At 48.7% G+C, this 11,118-nt stretch overlaps 1 long non-coding RNA gene across 2 annotated transcripts; it reads right to left on the reverse strand.

Moving 5' to 3' along the window:
• Positions 1 to 1,487: 1,487 nt before the first annotated feature.
• On the reverse strand, positions 1,488 to 4,945 carry LOC119325590. 2 transcript variants are annotated; one of them, XR_005157595.1, is made up of 5 exons: positions 4,628 to 4,945; positions 4,397 to 4,458; positions 3,663 to 3,720; positions 3,011 to 3,359; positions 1,488 to 2,800 (listed from the first exon to the last, which is right to left on the reverse strand). It is a non-coding gene; the product is annotated as an uncharacterized LOC119325590 (long non-coding RNA). The 2 variants fall into 2 exon arrangements; XR_005157594.1 differs by lacking the exon at positions 1,488 to 2,800 and having other exon boundaries at positions 2,831 to 3,359.
• Positions 4,946 to 11,118: the final 6,173 nt, after the last annotated feature.

The raw sequence follows: 11,118 nt of genomic DNA on the forward strand, positions 1-11,118 counted from the left end.
ATACGTCCATTTTGCATCATGCTTTTATATCAATATTTATTGCATTATGGGCTGTTATTACACGTTATGTCACAATACTTATGTCTATTCTCTCTTATTTTACAAGGTTTACACGAAGAGGGAGAATGCCAGCAGGTGAAATTCTGGGCTGGAAAAGGAGCAAATATTAGAGACCTATTCTGCACAACTCCAAAAGTCATGAAACTCCATAGAAGTTATTTTTGGAATTAATAAAAAATACTGAGTGAAGAAAATACCAGAGGGGGCCACCCACCGTCCACGAGGGTGAGGGGCGCGCCCTACGCCCCTGGGCGCGCCCCATGCCTCATGGGCCACCTGGCAGGCCTCTGGTGCCCATCTTCTGCTATATGAAGTCTTTTACCTTGGAAAAAATCAGAAGCAAGCTTTCGTGACGAGACACCGCCGCCACGAGGCGGAACCTTGGCGGAACCAATCTAGGGCCCCGGCAGAGCTGTTCTGCCGGGGAAACATCCCTCCGGGAGGGGGAAATCATCACCATCGTCATCACCATCGATTCTCTCATCAGGAGGGGGTCAATCTCCATCAACATCTTCACCAGCACCATCTCCTCTCAAACCCTAGTTCATCTCTTGTATCCAATCTTTGTCTCAGAACCTTAGATTGGTACCTGTGGGTTGCTAGTAGTGTTAATTACTCCTTGTAGTTGATGCTAGTTGGTTTATTCGGTGGAAGATTATATGTTCAGATCTAGTTGCATATTAATACCCCTCTAATTATGAACATGAATATGATTTGTGAGTAGTTATGTTTGTTCCTGAGGACACGGGAGAAGTCTTGCTATAAGTAGTCATGTGAATTTGGTATTCGTTCGATATTTTGATGAGATGTATGTTGTCTTTCCTCTAGCGGTGTTATGTGAACGTCGACTACATGACACTTCACCATTGTTTGGGCCTAGAGGAAGGCATTGGGAAGTAATAAGTAGATGATGGGTTGCTAGAGTGATAGAATCTTAAACCCTAGTTTATGAGTTGTTTCGTAAGGGGCTGATTTGGATCCATATGTTTCATGCTATGGTTAGGTTTATCTTAATACTTCTTTTGTAGTTGCGGATGCTTGCAATAGGGGTTAATCAATAAGTGGGATGCTTGTCCAAGAAAAGGTAGTACCCAAGCACCAGTCCACCCACATACCAAATTATCAAAGTAACGAACGCGAATCATATGAGCGTGATGAAAACTAGCTTGACGATAATTCCCATGTGTCCTTGGTAGCACTTTTCTCTATACTAGATCATTGATGGCGTGCGTTGCTGCGCCCGTCTATTTTTTTCACTTGATGCTAAGAACTTTTGTAATGCATGGACTTGTGAAAATAAAGTTATGTTTGTGTAGACAAAGACACACATGTTCCACACTAATAAAAAAAGTTAATAATCCACATAATTAGTGTCTTGGAAAATATGTAACAAATCAATTATCTGTGAACACCAGGAAAGAATTATAAATCAACATATATAAACAGCCAAAAGCTACAACATGCCCGAAAGACAACTCTCTCAATAGGCTATATTTCATCGAAGAATGGAATACTATCCTCTGGCTCCATTAGAAGAGAGGCATTATCTGCAAGAGAAGGCTTAGAGAGAAGTATGCATATGATGGATTATTTTTATGGAAGGAAAGGAGAAGAGAAAACTTAAATCTTTTATATTCAACAACAAAAGAACCCAATTAAACAAAAGCAAAGCAATATAGTTAATAAAAGCCTAGTTGTAGCTGAACTTTGGTTCTATTTGTACAATTATTTATTAAAATATTAACATACCTACATTAGCTTATAGGATGTGTCCATTTTTTAAATTTTGTAAGAGAAAGCCAAGTACACCTCACAGTCAGAAAGATGTGCTTGCTTCTAGGGAGAGGCCAATGTGATATGCTCATACAACTTAACCATGCACTACTGTTTTACAACTATAACTGAACACAGAGATTTAATTGGCTCCACAAAATACAGAACTATTAGATCGTGGAGTGAGCGACATGTGTTATCGGAGCAAAGCAAATGGTTGACACCGGATGTACTCATTGACAGGGAATGCAAAGCCTCAATAGATGATGCCTGCACCAGATCTGATGTAAGAAGATTGAATGCCAAAGTATGGAGTCCCATTGGATTAAGATTGTAATAGTATGGAGGCCAAGACATGTTCCACTAAACTAATGAGAACAATTCCACAACCGTGAAGCGAGATTGCTTCTTAATTGTAGATGCCCACACATATCCATAACCAAATGCATGATGATTAGTCAAGGAAAATAGAGAAAAAAGGAATTGGTCAAACAAAATCAAACAATGTATAGGGCAGCAAAATGCTGATGTAGGGCCCACCTCCAAACAAGAGCAGATTGTGGGCATGTGGTATTGATGCTGTTCCTGGAGAGAAAAAGTCTCAATAGAAGGGGAACAAAAGCCTGCCATCATCTCCCTCACCTACAAGTGCCCTAGAAGTTAACTTGGATTCCACCACGGGGAGAGAGCAAAGAATATGACATAGCTATCATGTTCAGGTTGTTAAGACTTAATTGTAATACAGTCCACCACAAATAAAAGATATAAATATGAAGTTCAGTTTGCAATACTAAACATCACGTTGCCATATTTACATAGATACCTATGGAGATAACAAACCTAGTCAACAGATCTCATCATAGAAAGGAAAATATTATCAAACAAAGTATACTAATCAAAGATGGTATAGCAAGAGAACATACTGATCAACTGGCTTTCAGGCAGTGCTTATGCAAAGATCGCTATCCTGCAACATGAATAAACTTATGCTTTAATCTCTCTCTAGTATATGATTTGCTTGACCTACAAATTAGTGCTACATATATGCAGGGAGAATATTTTGCAGAGAATCACACACGAGGATAGTTTCACTTACTTCCATAGATGTAGCAAAATAATAGTGTCAATCCATCCTATTAGAAATATGAAGACGAACCATTGGATTTAAGAGTCGAACCTGTAGGCTATGTTTTTTTCTCTGCCCAATATAACAACCAGATGGGGCCTTGAACGAATTTGTAGGTGTTGCTCAGGTGGAGGCAGCACTGAGACGATCTGCTCGCATATGGATTTGTTTTGGGGGCGCAGGCACCGCCGCCTCGTTGCCTAGAAGTGAGAGGATGGCATGTCGTCTGTGGTGGCCGTCGCTGCCACAACGTTGATTAGGGCTTGAGAGACAGAGAGATGAGGTGCAGATCTCACCTAGAAGGGGGGCACATTTGGCCGCCACCACAGGGGAAGGAACAGCCGGCATTGCCGCCATCTTGGACGACCTCTCGTCTAGGGACAACAAGTAGCGATGGACTCTGGCATTCAAGTTCAAGGCTGGAGTTCAAAATAGGAGAACATGACCAGGATAAACATGGTGTAATACACAATCATGCATCCAAGATATTAGATGCCAGTCTTTTAAACACTCCCAAGTTCCACCTCTAAGTTTTTATATAAATGTTTGTAGGTAAAGAGAGGGAAAGGGAAAATGTAGGGCATCAGAAGATTAACGCCACACATATCTCACAACATTTGCAAAGAGAATAATATATCAAACAACAGTAAATCAGATCTGCAGAATTAAGCACCACGTTTGAGCCTTGTTTAGAAGTAAGAACCTCGAGTGCTTTTTCAGCATTTGTTTCTGCGATCACACCAACTGCTGCATTTGCTGACCTATACAATCAAAATAAAAGCCATCTTATTAGTTATTGTCTTCATTTGGCACTTGAAATATCATCTTCCTCACGTAGGATATATTCTCCAAACTGAATCAACTTACAAATGGTTCCAAAAATAGGAAGAAAACATACTGATCGATTGGACTTCAGGCAGAGCTTATGCAAAGACCGCTATATATCAAAATGACTACACTCGGGCTTTAATCTTTCTCTCGTAAATAATTGCTCAACCGAGAAATTCAGTGCTACGTATATGCAGGGAGGAGAATATTATGCGGAGAATGCTAAGTCTATAGCAGCGGCAACCATCAACGGCAAGGTTTGAGTGTGCACTATTATTAATAGTTTAATACTGAATGTAAGGTACATCTCTTGCGCAGTCAATATGATACACTGGGCTAAGCAAAAGGTTGAATTTTCATAGAAAATGGAAAGAGCTTTGTCCAACAATTAGTGTACACCTCTTTAAATACAATGACCAACATCTATTCAGGCCAAGTTTAGGAACATGAAGCAAACACTTTATGAGCTAAATAAACAACATTCTTGCATCCAGTCGACACAAAAGACAAATTCTATTGAGAAAATTTTCAGATTTACAATTCCGATAGTCACAGTTTTGCATAAGAACTGGAAAATACTAATGTTGCTTTATACTTTTGATGACCCACCTTACAACCGAGCAGAACCAACCCATCTAGGCACCAAGCACAACCCACCTCGAATCCGAGAACTGCATTCATTTTGGAGTAGAGAGAACACCATAAATCATAATAGATTCTAAGAGCAGATGACGAATTAGTGGAGGATGAGAGCTAGGAAGGAGGGAAGATTGGCTCGCAGCTGACAACGAGGCAATAGGAGAGGGGACGGAAAAAAGGCTTGAGAGTGGCGAAACTCACATCATCGCCATGGTGATGTGGAGGGCAGCGACGCGGCGAGCGTGGAGCGAAGGTGTTGGAGCTCGGAGAGCACGCGGTCGCGGGTCGGGAAGAATGGAGAGCCGTCTTTGTGGAGTCGTCGTGGCCTCGTGCACGGCTTGCGCGCCATCGCTGGCGCCGCCTCCTCCTCGGTCACCAACTTCAAACCCTAGGAAGATGCTCTCGCGCGTCTCAGCTGGATCCACCGAGAAGGCCACACTCCATTGGATCTCCTTGAGCGCCTCGGCTCGATCCACTAAGAAGACCAGCAGACGCTGGATCCCATCGCGGATAGCCCGCGTCGCAGCGCCCCCATTGATCTGTTTCCTCCTGTTTGAGCGAACAGTTTTTCCCAACGGAGCGTCGGACCAGTTTCTAGCTAAATGGCCTGCGTGTAGAAGCCCAATTAACCACAGGCCTTCGAAAAAGATTCCAGAATAGCGGCCTATTAGGACAGCCAGCCCAGATCGCGGTTAACTGCGGCTTAGAGGAATATCTGACGGCCAAAAACTAATCTGACGCGAATCTGAAGGCTGGAAACGCTGAGGAAGCGAGAGATCTCGCTTTAGGCTTGGTTATACTGTCCTAAATAAGAGTTTGTCCAGGCTTGTCCTTTGCTAAAAAAGGATTGGGCCATCTTGCTGCAACTTGTTTACTTTCATTACTTGTTACCCGTTACAAATTACCTTATCACAAAACTATCTGTTATCGATAATTTCAGTGCTTGCAGCGAATACCTTACTGAAAACCGCTTGTCATTTCCTTTTGCTCCTCGTTGGGTTCGACACTCTTACTTATCAAAAGGACTATGATAGATCATTTACACTTGTGGGTCATCAAGACTCTTTTCTGGCGCCGTTGCCGGGGAGTGAAGATCCTTTGGTAAGTGCAACTTGGTGAGGAAAAATTTATATAGTGTGCTGAAATTTACTGTCACTTGTTACTATGGAAATTAATCCTTTGAGGGGCTTGTTCGGGGTATCTTCACCCCGACCAGTAGAGCAAAGGGTTGCTCCTCAACCTACTGAACCTACTTAAAATGTTTACTCTGAAATTCCTTCGGGTATGGTAGAGAAACTGCTAGCTAATCCTTTTACAGGGGATGGAACATTGCATCCCGATTTGCACCTAATCTATGTGGATGAAGTTTGTGGATTATTTAAGCTTGCAGGTATGCCCGAGGATGTTATCAAGAAGAAAGTATTCCCTTTATCTTTGAAGGGAAATGCATTGACATGGTTTAGGCTATGTGATGATATGGGATCATGGAACTACAATCGGTTGAAATTGGAATTTCATCAAAAGTTTTATCATATGCATCTTGTTCATCATGATCGTAATTATATATATAATTTTTGGCCTTGTGTCGGTGTACTAGAGTAGGGGTACCCTAGTATCCCGAACTTGTGTACGGGCAGTCGCAGCACCCCACAGCAAGGCTTGCCGGGTGACCGCCAAAGTCCTCCATGGTTCCTTTGGAGCCATTCAAGAACAAAGTATTCAAGCCAAGGAGACAAGGCCCCGGCAAGAGGAGCTTGCCGGGAAGGCCAACCAAGGCATCTCAAGGAACTTGCCGCGACGCGCCACGCGTCCCGACAAGGCCCGGTGAGCGACAAGCTTCCGGACGCGACAAGACAACGACCGCGGCAAGGCGCTTGCCGCGGCAAGCTACCACTCTGTACCCGCGCTCCAACACATACACCAACGTGTCGCCCTGGGACCTTTCCAGGCGCGCGTGGCAAGAGGCTGTGCAGCCAGCGGTGCGAGGTGGCGAGCGACGCTGACAAGATTGCCATCGTGGCGAGCGGTGGCGCCCCTGGCGGTCCCTTTTCGCACTGTTTGGGCGACGCAGACGGGCATTTAATGCCTTTGTCCCCTGCCGTCAGGGTTAGGTACGATACACTGTACAAGTAGTTGTACCAACCGCAATTCTTTTCCATTTTTACCCTTGTCTATGTTGCCGCCTGTCGGTGACCCCTTGAGCATATAAAAGGAGGCCCATGCGCAACGTAGAGGGGGGTTGGAAGACAGAAAACACTCACGCTCGGTCTCGTTAGCAGCTAGCGTGTACTGTAGCACTCAGCGCTCCCGAGCAAGAACTCAATACACTCAGACATGCAGCAGTAGGAGTATTATCTCTCCGGAGAGCTCCGAAGCTGGGTAAACTGCTCGTGTGCTTCGCCTCGATCCGCTCTTCGTGCGATCTCCGCCCCCCGCCGAACCGAAAGGGGCTCGGTCCGCCGGTCCCATAGGTGTTCGTGGGTCAGCCTCCCCGACATCTTTGGCGCGCCAGGTAGGGGGCGTCGAGGCTGTGTGAACCTGATCCGGCGTTCACACGAGCTAGATCTTCATCTTCTTCATCGACATGCCACCGAAGAAGAAGGCTTCGGAGGTGGCTGCTCCGTCCGCGTCAATCCCACCGCCACCGGAGCAAACAGGTGGTGGGGTAGACGCCGGCGGAAGAACGGGCGTCGACGAGGGAGCTCACGGTGCTGCCAGGTCCAAGGACAAGGCTGCGCAGACCTCGGCGTCCGTACATGCACCGCGCCCATATCAGGAGGCGCGGGACCGACAGCGTCATGGTACTCACGGTACCATACGTTCGTTGGACCAAGATCAAGCTGGTGGATCTCGGGGTGCTCAAGACCAGCATGCATGCCAACATGCTGGCATGAGCGAGACACGGTCGCCTGGACGGGATACTGCTCCTTCTAACATAGTTAGAAGTCCGAGCATATCCCGCTCCTCGCACCGTTCCCCACTGCCGCCCACCACTCCAGCAGAAGCTTCGGCACGAGCTCAACTGCTCCTGGATTACCCTCCAACGGCAGACAAGATCAAGGCCATTGAGTAAATTGAAGCACCAAAGCGCGTCAAGGATGTACGAAGACTTGCCGGTTGCGTGGTTGCTCTCAGCAGGTTTATCTCTAGGTCTGCTGAGCGCGCCCTGCCGTTTTTCAAAATATTGAAAAAGGCAGGTCCAATGAAATGGACTCCGGAAGCGGAGGTTGCGCTGCAGGACTTAAAGAGATACCTGTCCTCCACTCCAACACTTGTCGCACCTAAGCCACAAGAGAAGTTGTTGCTGTATATAGCGGCAACCAATCAAGTGGTTAGTGCTGCGATAGTGGCGGAGAGGGAGGCGGATGATGAGCCAGCGACCACGGCAGATGCATCCAGCGACAAGCAGGGGACTTCACCGACAAGCTCTGGTCCCGACAAATATGGATCTGCGCAGGCGCATGAGGAGATACAGAAGAGAATGGTGCAGCGCCCAGTTTACTTTGTCAGTTCCCTTCTGCAGGGGGCTAGGTCAAGGTACTCTGGTGTGCAGAAATTGCTTTTCGACCTTCTCATGGCCTCGAGAAAGCTGCGCCATTACTTCCAAGCACATGAGATCACAGTTGTCACTCGTTTTCCGCTGAATAGGATACTGCAGAATCCAGAAGCAACAGGCAGGATTGTCGAGTGGGCACTGGAACTGTCAAGCTTTGGCCTCAAGTTTGAGAGCACTTCAACTATCCAAAGCAGAGCATTGGCAGAATTCATAGCAGAGTGGACGCCAACACCAGATGAAGAAATTTCAGAAACGAGCATCCCCGTCCAGGAAGCAAGCAAAGAGTGGCTGATGTACTTTGATGGTGCCTTCTCGCTGCAAGGCGCCCGTGCGGGCGTGCTACTTGTTGCGCCCACCGGAGAGCACCTCAAGTACGTAGTCCAGATGCACTTCCCCAAGGAGCAAGCAACAAACAATACCGCAGAGTATGAAGGTTTGCTTGCCGGTCTCAGGATCGCAGCAGACCTTGGGATCAAGAAGCTCATTGTCAGGGGTGACTCGCAGCTTGTCGTCCGCCAAGTGAACAAGAATTATCAGAGTCCGTTGATGGAAGCTTACGTTGATGAAGTGAGAAAGTTAGAAGAGCACTTTGACGGCCTACAGATGGAACATGTTCCAAGAGCTCAGAACGATATTGCCGATGGCCTGCCGAAGTGCGCCGCACTTAAGTTACCTGTGGAACCAGGGATCTTTGTGCTCAAACTGACTCAACCGTCTGTAACACCATCAACTGGACAGTGCAAGAAGAGGAAGTTGATTTCTGGTGACTATTTTCCGGCAGAGCTCCCCGAAGCCGCCGCCAAGAAGGTCCCCAAGATCAACACCAACGGTGCTGAGGAGCAGTCTGCTCCGGCAAGCCCTAGGGTTTGTTCCGTTGAAGCAGACGCTCCCGACAAGTTTTGCTCTGGCAAGCTTGCCGGGGAACGTCAAGCTCCGGCTGAGCCGCAGGTTCTCGCCGTAGAAGCGGATGTTCCCGCAGCAGCAGATGTGCCTTTAGTCCTTGTTGTCGAGCCGAAAGCTGCAGCGTGGGCACAGCAGATTGTCCGTTTTCTTCAGACAGGAGAACTTCCCGAAGAGCAAGAAGAAGCGGAAAGAGTAGCCCGACAGTCAAGTATGTACCAGTTTGTCGACAACACACTGTACAGAAGAAGACTCAACAGTGTGAAATTGAAGTGTATTCACCGGGAAGACGGACAAAAGCTGTTGGCAGACATACATGGAGGCATATGTGGTCACCACATTGGCGCAAGAGCGCTTGCCGGCAAAGCATTCCGGCAAGGTTTCTTTTGGCCGACAGCCCTCCAGGATGCAACTGCACAAGTAACTAAGTGTGAAGCGTGCCAGTTCCATTCCAAGCAGATACACCAGCCAGCTCAAGCTCTCCAGACGATCCCTTTATCTTGGCCATTTTCGGTCTGGGGGCTCGACATCCTCGGCCCCTTTCCCCGAGCTGTCGGGGGCTTTGAGTACTTGTACGTTGCAATCGACAAGTTCACAAAGTGGCCGGAAGTGGAAGCAGTGAGGAAGGTGACAGCACAGTCAACAGTCAAGTTCTTCAGATCGATTGTTTGTCGCTTCGGGATCCCTAACAGGATCATCACAGACAACAGCACGCAATTCATGAGCCGCACCTTCATGCAGTACGTCCAAGATCTTGGCGCCAAGGTCTGCTTCGCTTCTGTTGCTCATCCGAGAAGCAACGGTCAAGCGGAGAGGGCAAATGCTGAAGTGCTGCGCTGGCTCAAGACCAGGACTTTCGACAGATGTCGGGGAAACTGATCCACGAACACCTATGGGGACCGGCGGACCGAGCCCCTTTCGGTTCGGAGGGGGCGGAGGTCACACAAAGAGCAGATCGAGGCAGAACACACGAGCAGTTTACCCAGCTTTGGAGCTCTTCGGAGAGATAATACTCCTACTGCTGCATCTAGGTGTATATTGAGTTCTTGCTCAGGAGCGATCCGCGCTACGAAACCGAGCGTGAGAGTGTTTCTGGTGTTTCGAATGAGTCGAACCCTTTCTACGTTGCGCATGGGCCTCCTTTTATACGCTAAAGGGGTCACCGACAGGTGGCAACGTAGGCGAGGGTAAAAATGTAAAAGAATTGGTTGGTACAGCTACTTGCACAGTGCACCCTACCTAACTCTGACGGCAGGGGACAAGAGCATTGAATGCCCGTCTGAGTCGCCTAAACAGTGCAAAAAGTGACCGTTAGGAGCGCCACCGTTTGCCATGATGGCCTTCTCGTCATCTCCGCTTGCCACCGCGTACCCCTGGCTGCACAGGCTCCCGCCACGCGCCCCTGAGAAGGCCTCAGGGCGACACGCGGGTGGATGCGCTGGAGCGCGGGTACAGAGTGGCAGCTAGCCCCCGGCAAGCACCTTGTCAGGGTCGTTGTCTTGTCGCGTCCGGAAGCTTGTCGCTCGCCGGGTCTTGCCGGGACGCGCAGCGCGTCGCGGCAAGTTTCTTGAGGTGTCGTGGTTGGCCTTCCCGGCAAGCTCCTCTTGCCGGGGCCTTGTCTCTTCCCGGCAAGCTCCTCTTGCCGGGGCCTTGTCTCCTCAACTTGAATACTTTGTTCTTGAATGGCTCCAAAGGAGCCAATGGAGGACCTTGGCGGTTGTCCGGCAAGCCTTGCCGCGGGGCGCTGCAACTGCCCGTGCACAAGTTCGGGATACTAGGGTACCCCTATTCTAGTACACCGACAGGAGCCCCCGGGCCTGGGCCACACACGGTGCCGAGCGCTGTTGGGCCAGGCCCAAAACAGGGCACGGGCACGCGCGGGCCTGGGTTATGCCGAATCTAACTCCGGATCCACCGCGCCCTCCAGTAACGGCACGCGTCGAACGCGGCGTCGTGGGAGAGATCGTGGGTGGTTCTTTATTCAGAAAAAGCGTAACGTTCGCCTCCTCCTCTTTATAAGCAGGGGAAACAGGGGCAGTTCCCCCACCTTCGCCATCTGCTGCTGCAGTCTCAGAAATCTCCGCCGCTCCCCTCTGCTTCCAAAGTCGAAAGAGAGCAGCGCTCCGCCCCCGTTGCCGCCGCCACCACCAGCGCCGTCGATCTCCCCCACCGCCTCCGCCATGGCTCCGAAAGCCGGAAAGGGGAAGGCCGCGAAGGCTGCGGCCGCGAAGGCTAT

The sequence above is a fragment of the Triticum dicoccoides genome, chromosome 6B (genome assembly GCF_002162155.2).
Source record: "Triticum dicoccoides isolate Atlit2015 ecotype Zavitan chromosome 6B, WEW_v2.0, whole genome shotgun sequence".
In the NCBI taxonomy this organism is placed as follows: Eukaryota; Viridiplantae; Streptophyta; class Magnoliopsida; order Poales; family Poaceae; genus Triticum; species Triticum dicoccoides.